Source organism: Silene latifolia, unplaced genomic scaffold, assembly GCF_048544455.1.
Source record: "Silene latifolia isolate original U9 population unplaced genomic scaffold, ASM4854445v1 scaffold_85, whole genome shotgun sequence".
Lineage (NCBI taxonomy): Eukaryota > Viridiplantae > Streptophyta > Magnoliopsida > Caryophyllales > Caryophyllaceae > Silene > Silene latifolia.
The window spans coordinates 589,925-605,084 of NW_027413762.1; the positions used below are offsets into that span (position 1 = coordinate 589,925).

Consider the following 15,160-nt stretch of genomic DNA (forward strand, 5'->3'; position numbering starts at 1 on the left):
AAGGACCCGATGTTGATTCTTGTTCCTTATCGTTTCTCTATTGTATTTATGTTTTATGACGATAATCGCATGTTAAATTTACGTTATAGTCCTAAATTTAAAGGGTCTTATACGGATATTACCCTACAGTAACATCCACTCTCCACCAGAAAATCAAGATCCCATTAGATGGTAAAGTGGTGACGATCACTTCGTCACCCGTCAAGGCGGTAATAGAAAAGAGGTCAAGTAACCAAGTACTTGCAGATCCAGTATATGAGCTTGGGGGATTCTATAACATAAACCTTGTAGAGAGTGAGTTGGCACCTTTGTATTTCGATCCCTTCTCTAATTTAGTGGTCAACCACATACTCAAATCTCAGGGATACTTCCCGGGAAAGCCATTGAACCCTGTCCAAAGAAATACCTTTGCACCTTACAAAGAAGGTAACTCACAAAGGATACCACTAGGATTAGGATACAAACCCACCAAAGAGGAAGCCCAAGAAATGCTCACTCAATTCCAAAACCACAAGAATGTGGGAAACCAAATGCGGGCCTACCTCCCTACCCTAAATGGACACTTCATTAGAGAAGGTAGTCAAGAACTCTTTCACGGGTTTCCCGAGCCTTGGCACTACATAGGAAATAAACTAGCTGGAATCGAGATCTTTCACGATTGCTACTTTATTCCCACAGAAACGGTTCCTACCGCCAAGACTCGTCAAGCACCTTGCTTAGACAAACAAGCTGTTAGCTTACTATTTGGAGAAGATCGGTTTGTTAGAGCCGCGCAGGACGAGATCATTACCATGATACTTCAAGACGATCACTTCAACCCTACCGCATTGATCACAGAAACTAGTTCGAATCAACAGAAAGGATGGAAAAAATCGATCAAGTGGACGAACAACCAAGGAAGACTCTTCAAGCTCACCACTGAAGAAGGAGAGATGTTCAAAGGAGAACAAGAAGACGATGAATTCGAGTCAGAGTCAGAGTCGGAGTCTAAGTCGGAGTCTAGAGAAGTCCCTAGAGAGTCTCCTCCTGTCGTCACTCCCACTCCCCTTGTTCCTACTAGCTTAGCAGCAAGTAGTAACAGCAGTTCGGGAAATGTCCCAACAGCTGTCCCCTTACCGCCACTGACTACTGAACAGATGGCCTCTTTGTTTCAAATCTTTTCAAATTTTAATATGAATAAATCAGGTTCTGCTTACTCCTTGTGATGTTCTGAATGCAATTCTGTATACGATGATAATGTGGATGACCCAGACCCAGACTCAATCGAAATACCTCCTTACATAGCCAAAGAAATACTACAAGAGGGGGAAGGGGGACCAGTTATAGAAAACACCGAACCCATCAACGTGGGAACCGAACTAGAACCCCAAGAACTTAGGATAGGGACGACCTTGAACCCCGCCGAAAGGGCCAATTTTATAGACCTCCTTCACGAGTTCAAGGACATTTTTACTTGGTCCTACAAAGACATGCCAGGTATCGACATGGATATCGCAGAGCACAGAATCCCAATCAAACCAGGTTTCAAACCCGTAAAACAGAAGCTTCGTGGAATGAGGACAGAATGGGCTCTTAAGATCAAAGAAGAAGTCGATAAGCAATTCAAAGCCGAGTTCATCAAAGTATCCGAGTACTCAGACTGGGTAGCCAACATAGTACCCGTACCCAAGAAGGATGGGAGAATCCGTGTTTGTGTTGATTTTAAAGACTTAAACAAAGCGAGTACCAAGGACGACTTTCCTCTACCACATATCGACATATTGGTGGATAATACAGCGGATCACGCGTTGCTATCCTTCATGGATGGATATGTAGGGTATAATCAGATCAAGATGGCCATAGAAGACATGCACAAAACCGCCTTCGTCACTCAATGGGGCACCTATTACTACACGGTTATGCCGTTTGGGTTAATCAATGCCGGAGCTACATATCAACGCACCGTAACTACACTACTATATGACATGATGCATAAAGAAGTTGAGGTATACGTAGATGACATGATTGTCAAGTCTAAAGATAGAGAGGGGCATATTGCGAATCTACGCAAATTCTTCTCAAGATTACGAAAGTATAACATGAGACTCAATCCACATAAATGTGCATTTGGGGTAACATCCGGCAAACTCATGGGATATGTCGTTAGCCAACGAGGGATAGAAATAGACCCTTCCAAGATCAAGGCTCTAATCGAAATGCCGCAACCTCAAACAGATAAGGAAGTTAGAGGATTCTTGGGCAAGGTGCAGTACATAAGTCGATTCATATCGAAACTCACCATGATCTGTGAACCTATCTTCAAAAAGATAAAGAAAACGGATCACACCATGTGGGATGATGACTGTCAAAAGGCATTCGACCGAATCAAGGAGATACTAGCCAAACCGCCTAGACCTGGCAAAAGTATACCGAACCCGAAAAATCGATCGAAAATACCTGAATCGACACCTGACCGTACACCCGAAAGGTATAACTATATTTCACCCCGAAACCTGAATCGGCCGGAATTGATTCGAAATCGAACCGAATTCGTAATATCCGAAATATACCCAAGATCGAATGAACCTGAACTGTTTCAACCTGAATTATTTTAATCCGAACCGATATATACCTGAACCGATTTAAACCTGTACATTGATAACATATACCCAACATTGAAACCCGAAATGACCCGAATGTACCTATGCGTCACATCTAGGTTGTTATTTTGTACATGAGTGTCACTCATTTGACGTCAATGAATTAAATATTATATCGTAGTTATACAAAAAAACATTATCTATCACTTTTTAAAAAACATTATTCGTATTATATCAAACGTTTTGAATAAAGACCTAATCCCTTGACATCCGATCTGATTATGACTTGAGTCGAACCTCATCTGCTCCGATATTGACCCGACTCGAACCTTGTTTGCACCGATATTGACCCAACTCGAACCTGAACCGACCCGAAATATCTACAACCGATTAAAAGTGAAAACTGAATCCAACCCGAGTTGAACCGAACTGAAATCGAAAAAAAAGATAAACCGAAATAACCCGATCCGAAAGAACCTGAACCAAAACTGATCTGATTGACCCGTTTGCCACCTCTTAAACCGCCAGTGCTCATGCCACCCCTACGAGATCAACCTCTTGCTTTATATCTCACAGTAACTGAAACAGCCATAGGTGCCATGCTGGCCCAAACTGTGGGAAAAGAAGAAAGAGCTATCTACTACCTTAGTAAGAAGTTCTTGGAGTATGAGTGCAAGTACACACCACTCGAGAAGACATGCCCCGCTCTTATGTGGGCAACGAAGAAGCTACGCCATTACATGCTTAGCTACTCCGTCAAAATATACTCAAAAATGGATCCTGTCAAATACCTCTTCGAGAATGGTCGGTCCCCTTTGAGCTTAGATTTCGGTTACTTGTCGTTAGGAGCACCTAGACCAAAACAATATTTATAACTTCACAAACAACTCTACTATTAGTAAAGAGGCAAGTAAAGGTCAGATCCCAAGGGACGGGTATTGATGTAGGATTTTCGATTGCAAGTAGTGGTGTCTAGGGGTGTCACAATTTGGGTTGAGATAAGAAGATCACTAAACTAAATAACAATAAAAGTAAACAAGCAAGATGACTAAAATGAGATGTAAACAATTGATTAAAAGCACTAGGGTGTCATGGGGTCATAGGGGATTCATGGGAATTGATCATACAAACATATTCTCAAATTATAAGCAAGCAATTATTGTTGTGATAGGATCGAGTTAGTTTATATCTTACAATCCTAGGAAGGTTTGGGTCCCGGAGCTGAATCGATTAGATTGTACAACACTTACAAGTCGACTTAATCCTCTCTACTCAACTATATGCATGGTCTAATGAGACTCGAGTTGGTTTATGTCTTACAAGTCTCATTAAAAAGGTAAGTGATAGGTAAAAAATGCAAGGATTCATAGGCTCGCATTTCATCAAACATAACATGTGCATAAGTTGAGATCACAACAAGCAAGCAAATAAATTATGAAAACATATTAAATTAAGCATGAATCATCCCCCATGTTGGTTTCCCCTAATTACCCACTAACCCTAGTTAAGGAAACTACTCACTCATTATCATGTTTAACATGTTAAAAAGGTTGTCAATCATATTAACAAAGCAAAACATGATGAATAAATAAAGATGATTAACAATAATTAAAAAGGGATTAAGAGAGTTATACCTAATGATGATTCCAAAATAATAATGCAAAGAATAAAAGAAGTACTTGATGATTGATGGAAGGTTGTCAATCTCCCAATAAACCCAAATCATCTTCAATTACCCAAAATAAAAGATGAACAAAAGAGAAATTAAGGAAATGAGATTTGTATTAATATTTGATTAGAAGTTGATTACAAGATTAAAGAGAGATTAGAATAATATAAACTACACTAAAGATTGATAAGAAGAACATGATAACCTAATTAGACTAATGGGGTATTTATAGTGGGGATTAGGTGCACAAATTAGGGTTACTAAGGTCTTAAATGACGATTAAGTCCTTGAGGAATCGCTCCTCTCAAGAAACGATGCGGGTCTCCTTTTAGCTAGTCTTCCAAAAATATGCGCATCTTCAATGGAGGGAAGAAGAGGACGTGTCCCTCTGGAGTAGAATCCAAGCGTCCCAGGGTCGGGACGGGCGGATTGGGGAGCTGTTGGACGAGCGGCTGGGTGGCTTGGACGAGCGTCCTGGGAAGCTGCTGGACGGGCGTCCCGATGGTTGGGACGAGAGGATTCTTTGTCAGCTTCCATTTCTTCTTTTCTTCTTCTCTTCTTCCACTAATCCTCCGGGATTTTGTCGGGGATGCAAGGATCTTCTTCATCATTACCCATCTACTACATTATGTACAAAGGCCTTCTAGTCTTGTCTTATCTTTGATGCTTGGTCATTAGATTCGATCAATTTAGCTCTATTTTGCCATGAAAATGCAAGGTTTGCACTCCTCTCCTACCAAGGAAACAAAACCTCAAAGAACATGCAAAACAAAGGACTAAAGATAGTAAATGACCCAAATATGTATAACATTTATGGCCATTTTATCCGTCAAAACCTTCCTATTTGCTTTTCTATCGCATTTCATATGTTTTGTAGAAAAGGAGATAAATGAGGCGGAAATTCCCATCTTTCGTGCATATTTGGAAGCTTATTGATGATATTAGATGGACTAGTATGAAGAGGAGGCAAGAATGATGACCAAAGACGTAGGAATAAAGTGTATATAGAAGGATCAAAGGGTTAAAAGTAAGAATGACGAGAGGGAAGGCATTACAAGAATAAATCGCTCAAAAACCGATCCAAGGGTTGCTCTTTTGGCTCTGAAAGTATGCTAGATGGAACGGCATCGAAAAATCAAGTGATCTAGGCTTTTGAATCACTCCAATAGGAGTCCGGATGAGAAAATAACGTCCGTTTTACAATCCGAGCTCAAGATACAGCTCAACCCGCTCGGGTCAAATTCAACCCGCTCGGGTTGAAGCCCAGGACGCCCATATTTCGCTCGGGACGGGCGTATTCCTGGACAGGAAACTTTCCCTTGCTACGTGAACCACAATCCGAGCGTCTTCTCCCAAATCCGCCCGGATTGCATCTCCCGAATCCGCCCGTCTTCTCCCAAATCCGCCCGGATTGCATTTTCAGAATCCGCCCGGATTCTCCTTAATCCGCCCGGATTCCATCGCCAGAATCCGCCCGTCCCGACCTTAATCCGCCCGGATTCCCTCACAGCACAATTTCGTCTTCTTCAAGCCTCAAAGAAAGACGCCCTTCCTTCAAGAAATACCGGAGTCTCCCTGCTCAAATCTCAAAAGTGTAATTACTAGTTTAGCCCTTAGTTAACCCTAATGCATCCACCTAATTTCCACTATAAATACCCCATTTGTAATAATCCTTTAACACATCTTTTTAGCTAGAAAAATCCTTCTTTTGATTAGATTAGGAGTAGATTAGAATAGATTACTCTTTAATCTTTCTACAAATTACACATTAATCTCTCCTTAATTATTGTTCAAGTTTATTATTAAGTAATTCAAGTTTATTATTGGTTAATTAGAAGATTATTGGATTTATTGGGAGATTGACAACCTTCCATCAATCATCAAGTTCTTCTATTATTCTTTGCATTATTATTGTGGAATCTCCATAGGTATAATCCTCTTAATCCTTGTTTTAATTATTGTTAATCTTTCTTACTTGTTCATCATGTTTTACCTTGTTAATATGATTGACAACCTTGTTAGCATGTTAAACTTGATAATGAATGAGTAGTCTCTTAGCTAGGATTAATGGGTAATTAGGGGAAACCAACATGGGATTGATTCATGCTTAATCTAATATGTTCACATGATTAAATTGCTTGCTTGTTGTGATGTCAACTTTATGCACATGTTATGTTTGATGAAATGCTAAGCCTATGAATCCTTGCATTTTTACCATCTCTTATCTACTCAACTTGACTCGTAAGATATAAACCAACTCGAGTCTTGTTAGACCATGCATAGAAGTTGATTAGGAGGAAAGTAAGTCGACTTGTAGGTGTTGTACAATCTAATCGATTCGGCTCCGGGACCCAACTCTTCCTAATAACCGTAAGATATAACCCAACTCGGTTCCTCCACAACATTAATTGCTTGCAACCTTGTAAACATGTTTGTATGATCAACACCATGAATCCCCCATGACCCCATCCTAGCACTTTTAATCAATTGTTTACATCTTTCCTTTTATTGCTCGTTCTACTTTATTGCTTGCATTAGTCTAGACACAACTACAAACCCAAACAAATTGTGACACTAGCATAAATTGAGATAGATAGACTTAGAACCCAAAGCACACCGTCCCATGGATCGACCTCGACTTACCGCTAACTAGTTGTTTGTTGAGTATTATAAATGTGTTTGATTGGGTGTACAACGACACGCTCACATCAAAATGGCGCCGTTGCCGGGGATGGTGCTATGTGATTAAGTTCTTACTTGTTTGTCTATTTTGATTTTGCTTTAACCTTGAGGAACTTGTTCCTCAAGGATTGTTTTTACCGTTTTCTTGTAGTTTTCTTGTTTGTAGTTATATCTTTGTCCTAGTTATGATGATGACCGAAGGCTTGGCACATGGAGTATGTGGTTAATCTTTTAAGTATGACTACCATGGGTATGGGGAGTTTTTGAAGCAAGTTGAAACAAACCTACCTTACAACTCATACAATGAAAGTCCTAACCACTACCCAAACTTTTCTTACCAAAGCCCCCACATCCTACATCCACAACAACCACCCTCCCAAAACCCACTTTACAATCAATGCCAAATGTCATACTACAATGAACACCCATACCACCAAATTCCCATGAACCCACAACAAGAGAATGAGCATAATCTTGACATGCAAAGTGTGGTTCTCCAAATGTTAAGGTGCCAACAAAATCTCTTCATGAAAATGCTAGAAGAGAGCCAAGCTAGGGACGATTTTCTCAAAAACATTGTTACTAATGGTGAGAAGTTGGCAAATCAAATTGCCCAAATGGAAGCCACCCAAATGCTAAATGAAGAAGAAGGGGAAAATAATGAGGGTGAAGAAGAATTTGGATGGCATTATGAAGCTACTCTTGTGAATCCCCCACCACCTCCTAAATTCATAAGTATTGAACACCCCATATTCCAACTTGTACCCAACTTTACAAACATTCATGATAGATGTGAATATGAAGATGCTACTTTTGAGGAAGGGGAGTGCTTGATTGATTATGGACCAAGAGTGGATGATGAATTGAAGCATGATGAAGTTGGGGTGGAGAGCAATGATGAATGTGAGTTGAAGGCCAATTATGAGACAAGCACTTTGTCTAAATTATCTAATGAATCTAGCTCACACACTAGCCTTGCTTCTCCAATTTGGGACACCTATGATGATGATGATGAAGACCTCCCACCACAATTTCCCTCTATGACCCATGTAGAGGAAGTGTGTTCCCTTGACACTTATGGGAGTGGAGGTAAAACTTTGAAAGAAGAGGTTGATGAATTTGAACTTGCAATCTTTGGGGAATTGAGAGGTCAAGAGGAAAACTATGATGTTGGCATCTTTGATCATAGTTTGGAAGAAATTGAAGCTCTTTTCTTTGGAAATGGTTCAAGTTCTAAGGAGGGTCAAGAAGAAAGTGAAGACAATGAAAGCATGAATGACCTCAATGGTGAGAAGTTGACTCCTCCACATCTTATCCTTCAACTATCCCCTCATCAAAAAAATGAGAACTCTCCTTCTACTATTGAAGGATTGATGAATCAATGCTCTATCATCATAGAATTTGAAAGAGATGGTAACGAGTGGAAGCCTTCGGATGAATATGGGCAATAGTTCATACCTTGTATTGACAAGAATCATGGGCTTGTTGGTTTGAAGCATTGGAAGAAGCCAAGTGCCAAGGGCAAAACAAATGGGAGAGTGTTTGGCAAGTTCTATTCCAAGCAAAGATGGGTAAACTACGTTTTGACATCACCAATCTCCTATTTATGCCTACATGAAGCCCATTCAAAAGCCTTTGACCGGTTGTTGAGAGCATTAAGCAACATGGACAAGATCAATAACCATGGCAACAAGGAATGAGTTTGGTGGAGTCCTCCCTCAAACCACCATTTGTAAGATATCCTATCCTTTATCTTTGCATTACATTTACACTTGCATTTAGTTATTTACATATACATTTAGCTTGCATTTGTATTATATTTTATATTACATTTACATTAGTTAGTTCATATAGTATAGTCGCATTGTAATATATCTCACATGATTCATGTAGATAGTTGCATATAGACTAGAATTCATGCATAGTCACTAATGGCCAAACCTATTCATTTCTACACTAGAAATAATGTTTAAATCGGTTTGGGGAGGTTTGATCATAAGTGACCATAGTTTAAATCATGCATCATATAGTATAGTTTAGATTGCATTCATTTGTTACATATGTCATATAGAAATTGCATTTAGCTAGAGCATGCATTCATTCATATCATATCATTGCATTTTTACTTTATTTCAAAAAAAAATCAAAAATTCAAAAACATGTATTTCTTTTTCATTCCTACTCCTACATGTACATTGAGGACAATGTCCAAAATAAAGTGGGGGATGGGAATTTATATTCCAAAAATGCATAAAAATTGAAAAATTTCGAAAAAAATCACAAAAATATGTCTTTTAAGTTCATAAAAACAAAAATCATAAAAATTTGAAAAATTGAAAAATCCAAAAACAAGTTCGTTTCCTTTATAGTGTAGTCTTGTATATATTGTCTTGTATATATTGTGTTTGTTTTATCCTTGTTCACATTGATTGACTACGCCACATCCGAGACATGAGGATATTGAAGACCGCATGGTATGATCTTTCCAATCTCCTTTTCCTCTTTATGTTAATGACTATGTGGCTTTATTTTGATTGATGCGGTATAAACAATGTGAACTTAGGACTTGCATTTAGTTTATATGACATATTAGTTGGTAGAAACATATGCATTAGGATGTTTATATGTTAGTTACATCATGGCATGTAGTTGCATGTTAGAAAAATTTTGCGAAACCGTCCACTTGGGAAACTTGACAAGTGTATATAGGCCCTAGTAGATGCTTTTTCTTCTTAAGACTTTGCTTGTTAGAATACTTGTAAAACACCCTAGGATGTGTCATGCTAGTATCCTTTGACCCATGGATTAAGGCCTAGTCAAGAGTACCTTGTGGTATGATAACTCCTTGGCTACCGTTTATTCCAAGGTGACCCTTGAAACCATGCATCCATCCATCCATCATCCATGTTCTACCGCATTTTTGTCATCAAAGGGAATGGGCACAAAAAGAAATAAATTTGAGTTCAATGAAATGAAAAGTGAAAGAAAGTTTGCAAAATGCATTAAAAGAAAAGAGGAGCAAAAATAGACTCCTAAAGATTCAAAAATAAGGCACCCTCCCTACATATGGGGTGACTTTGAAAATGTTCAAAAAGAAATGCAAAGAAAAGTTGAAAGTTGTCAAGTGTTGAAATGCCAAAAATCAAAAAGAAATGGCAAAAAGAAAGTGTTCTCAAATGTTATATGCCACAAGAAATTGGGGGGAAAAACAACAATGAAAGCAAACTCCCAAAATAAAACTCAAATATTATCGATCCCTTTTCCATCTTATCCATTTTTGTGCATGGTAGAGAGGGGACGACCCTTCTTCTTGTCTAGGCAAGAGGGGGAATTCCGCGATCCTCCAGTGTTTTTAACGCCATAGGGAGTCTACTCTTGACAAAAGCATTTAACGATTGAGGACAAAGGTACCCTAGCTTGACACAACTTGGAGGTGATTTATTGGTATCCTTCTAGGCTTAGTAGTTTGAAGAAATTGCATCTATGAAGGAGTGTGTACCCTTGAATTGCTTCCCCTTTAGATAATTTCCGCCACTTAGATGAGGAAAGTGGCTATTATTTTGTAGATGCATCCATTATTTGATTTTGTGTGCTTAATGCTTGGATGTATCGCCATTTTGGCAAGACCCACCTTGCCTTGCAAGAAGGTATCCTACCTCATGGTTGTCTTGTTGTGAGTTGAAGGGGCGGAGTGAGACCCGCTAATTGTCTCATATCGGCTATATTAGTAGGCTAGTTTAAATAAAGGTCTAGTTTTTGTCACCTCTTTACTCGGGACGAGTAAAGGTTCGGTTTGGGGATATTTGATGTGAACATTATTTGCGCATATTTAGTCCCCTAATTGAGCCTATTTTGCATACTATTATAACATTTATGGCCATTTTATCCGTCAAAACCTTCCTATTTGCTTTTCTATCGCATTTCATATGTTTTGTAGAAAAGGAGATAAATGAGGCGGAAATTCCCATCTTTCGTGCATATTTGGAAGCTTATTGATGATATTAGATGGACTAGTATGAAGAGGAGGCAAGAATGATGACCAAAGACGTAGGAATAAAGTGTATATAGAAGGATCAAAGGGTTAAAAGTAAGAATGACGAGAGGGAAGGCATTACAAGAAGAAATCGCTCAAAAACCGATCCAAGGGTTGCTCTTTTGGCTCTGAAAGTATGCTAGATGGAACGGCATCGAAAAATCAAGTGATCTAGGCTTTTGAATCACTCCAATAGGAGTCCGGATGAGAAAATAACGTCCGTTTTACAATCCGAGCTCAAGATACAGCTTAACCCGCTCGGGTCAAATTCAACCCGCTCGGGTTGAAGCCCAGGACGCCCATATTTCGCTCGGGACGGGCGTATTCCTGGACAGGAAACTTTCCCTTGCTACGTGAACCACAATCCGAGCGTCTTCTCCCAAATCCGCCCGGATTGCATCTCCCGAATCCGCCCGTCTTCTCCCAAATCCGCCCGGATTGCATTTTCAGAATCCGCCGGATTCTCCTTAATCCGCCCGGATTCCATCGCGAAATCCGCCCGGATTCCGCCCGGATTCCCTCACAAAGACAATTTCGTCTTCTTCAAGCCTCAAAGAAAGACGCCCTTCCTTCAAGAAATACCGGAGTCTCCCTGCTCAAATCTCAAAAGTGTAATTACTAGTTTAGCCCTTAGTTAACCCTAATGCATCCACCTAATTTTCACTATAAATACCCCATTTGTAATAATCCTTTAACACATCTTTTTAGCTAGAAAAATCCTTCTTTAGATTAGATTAGGAGTAGATTAGAATAGATTACTCTTTAATCTTTCTACAAATTACACATTAATCTCTCCTTAATTATTGTTCAAGTTTATTATTAAGTAATTCAAGTTTATTATTGGTTAATTAGAAGATTATTGGATTTATTGGGAGATTGACAACCTTCCATCAATCATCAAGTTCTTCTATTATTCTTTGCATTATTATTGTGGAATCTCCATAGGTATAATCCTCTTAATCCTTGTTTTAATTATTGTTAATCTTTCTTACTTGTTCATCATGTTTTACCTTGTTAATATGATTGACAACCTTGTTAGCATGTTAAACTTGATAATGAATGAGTAGTCTCTTAGCTAGGATTAGTGGGTAATTAGGGGAAACCAACATGGGATTGATTCATGCTTAATCTAATATGTTCACATGATTAAATTGCTTGCTTGTTGTGATGTCAACTTTATGCACATGTTATGTTTGATGAAATGCTAAGCCTATGAATCCTTGCATTTTTACCATCTCTTATCTACTCAACTTGACTCGTAAGATATAAACCAACTCGAGTCTTGTTAGACCATGCATAGAAGTTGATTAGGAGGAAAGTAAGTCGACTTGTAGGTGTTGTACAATCTAATCGATCCGGCTCCGGGACCCAACTCTTCCTAATAACCGTAAGATATAACCCAACTCGGTTCCTCCACAACATTAATTGCTTGCAACCTTGTAAACATGTTTGTATGATCAACACCATGAATCCCCCATGACCCCATCCTAGCACTTTTAATCAATTGTTTATATCTTTCCTTTTATTGCTCGTTCTACTTTATTGCTTGCATTAGTCTAGACACAACTACAAACCCAAACAAATTGTGACACTAGCATAAATTGAGATAGATAGACTTAGAACCCAAAGCACACCGTCCCATGGATCGACCTCGACTTACCGCTAACTAGTTGTTTGTTGAGTATTATAAATGTGTTTGATTGGGTGTACAACGACACGCTCACATCAGGGTACCACTTTTATATGCTTGAAAAGCATTCACTTGCTCATTTGTTCCCCTACATTCACTTTGGTCATGTCCCAAAGTTCCACAATTCTCACATATCCCACTTGGGATTGATGAAGATGCTACCATGGTATTAACATGATGCTTTGGTGATTTTGAGGCTTCTTCAAGTTAAGCCATCGCCTTCTCAAACTTCAAGTTGATGGTATCAATATGAGCACTAAGTTGAGCACCCAATTGAGTAATAGAGTCCACTTCATGCTTTCCTCCTCTAGTAGGCTTGCGAGGTCTACTATATTGTGAATTATGGACCGCCATTTCCTCAATCTTGTTCCAAGTTTTATTATCGTCAACTTCGGTGAACATACCATTTGATCCCATGTTGAGAATGTTTCTTGAGTCTTCATAAAGACCATTCCAAAATTGTTGTACCAAGAACCACTCGCTAAGTCCATGATGAGGACATGAGCGACAAATTCCTTTGAATCTCTCCCAAGCTTTATACAAAGATTCTTCATCCCTTTGCTTAAAACCCGTAATTTGAGCTCTTAGCATGTTAGTCTTTTCCGGAGGGTAGAATTTTTTGTAGAAAGCTAGAGCCAACTTCTTCCAAGTGTCAATTCCAAGAGTAGATTTATCAAGGCTTTTCAACCATTGTTTTGCGGTGCCAATTAGAGAAAAAGGAAATAAGACCCATCGAATTTGGTCTTGAGTTACTCCGGTTTGTGAAATCGCATCACAATAGTCACAAAAAGTTTCCATGTGGGAATGAGGGTCTTCACTAGGCATCCCCCAAATTGGCTTCTTTCGACTAATTGGATAAATGCGCATTTTGCAATGAAATTTCCGGTTAAGTGTTGTGGTGTGGGAGTACCATTGGGTAGGTTCTCCTTGGTTGGTACGCAATGTGATGAAAACTTAGGCATTGTGGGTTGATTGTGTGATTGATTTTGTGTTGGGTTCTCCTCACCTTCTCTTGCAAAAGGGTTGATGAACTCAATAGTGTTTGGTTGAATATCTACAACCTCACCAATACCTCTCAAAGTATTCCTAGCAAGTCTTCTAATGGTTGTCAAAGTCCTTTCAATTTCGTGATCAATGGGTAACAAGTTACCTTGTGATCTTCTAGACATGCAAAATATCAAACAACTCGAAAACAATCAGAACAAACCTTGAGGAGTTTTACTTCCCCAAGGCAAAGAAAGACACAACTAATAACAATCAAAGAAAATCAAATCAAGTTAACATCGTCCCCGGCAACGGCGCCATTTTTGGTCGGTCCGCTTTGAGCTTAGATTTTGGTTACTTGTCGTTAGGAGCACCTAGACCAAAATAATATTTATAACTTCACAAACAACTCTACCATTAGTAAAGAGGCAAGTAAAGGTTGGATCCCAAGGGACGGGTATTGATGTAGGATTTTCGATTGCAAGTAGTGGTGTCTAGGGGTGTCACAATTTGGGTTGAGATAAGAAGATTACTAAACTAAATAACAATAAAAGTAAACAAGCAAGATGACTAAAATGAGATGTAAACAATTGATTAAAAGCACTAGGATGTCATGGGTCATAGGGGATTTGTGGGAATTGATCATACAAACATATTCTCAAATTATAAGCAAGCAATTATTGTTGTGATAGGATCGAGTTGGTTTATATCTTACAATCCTAGGAAGGTTTGGGTCCCGGAGCCGAATCGATTAGATTGTACAACACCTACAAGTCGACTTAATCCTCCCAACTCAACTATATGCATGGTCTAATGAGACTCGAGTTGGTTTATATCTTACAAGTCTCATTGAAAAGGTAAGTGATGGGTAAAAAATGTAAGGATTCATAGGCTCGCATTTTATCAAACATAACATGTGCATAAGTTGAGATTACAACAAGCAAGCAAATAAATTATGAAAACATATTAAATTAAGCATGAATCATACCCCATGTTGGTTTCCCCTAATTACCCACTAACCCTAGTTAAGGAAGCTACTCACTCATTATCAAGTTTAACATGTTAACAAGGTTGTCAATCATATTAACAAAGCAAAACATGATGAATAAATAAAGATGATTAACAATAATTAAAAAAGGATTAAGAGAGTTATACCTAATGATGATTCCAAAATAATAATGCAAAGAATAAAAGAAGTTATTGATGATTGATGGAAGGTTGTCAATCTCCCAATAAACCCAAATAATCTTCAATTACCCAAAATAAAAGATGAACAAAAGAGAAATTAAGGAAATGAGATTTGTATTAATATTTGATTAGAAGTTGATTATAAGATTAAAGAGAGATTAGAATAATATAAACTACACTAAAGATTGATAAGAAGAACATGATAACCTAACTAGACTAATGGGGTATTTATATTGGGGATTAGGTGCACAAATTAGGGTTACTAAGGGCTTAAATGACGATTAAGTCCTTGAGGAATCGCTCCTCTCAAGAAAAGATGCGGGTCTCCTTTTAGC

The 15,160-nt window shown here is 38.7% G+C and overlaps 1 non-coding gene across 1 annotated transcript; it reads left to right on the plus strand.

Moving 5' to 3' along the window:
• Window positions 1–13,137: 13,137 nt before the first annotated feature.
• LOC141640504 (small nucleolar RNA R71) lies at window positions 13,138–13,244 on the plus strand. The gene has a single exon (XR_012543024.1). It is a non-coding gene; the product is annotated as a small nucleolar RNA R71 (small nucleolar RNA).
• The last annotated feature ends 1,916 nt before the right edge of the window (window positions 13,245–15,160 follow it).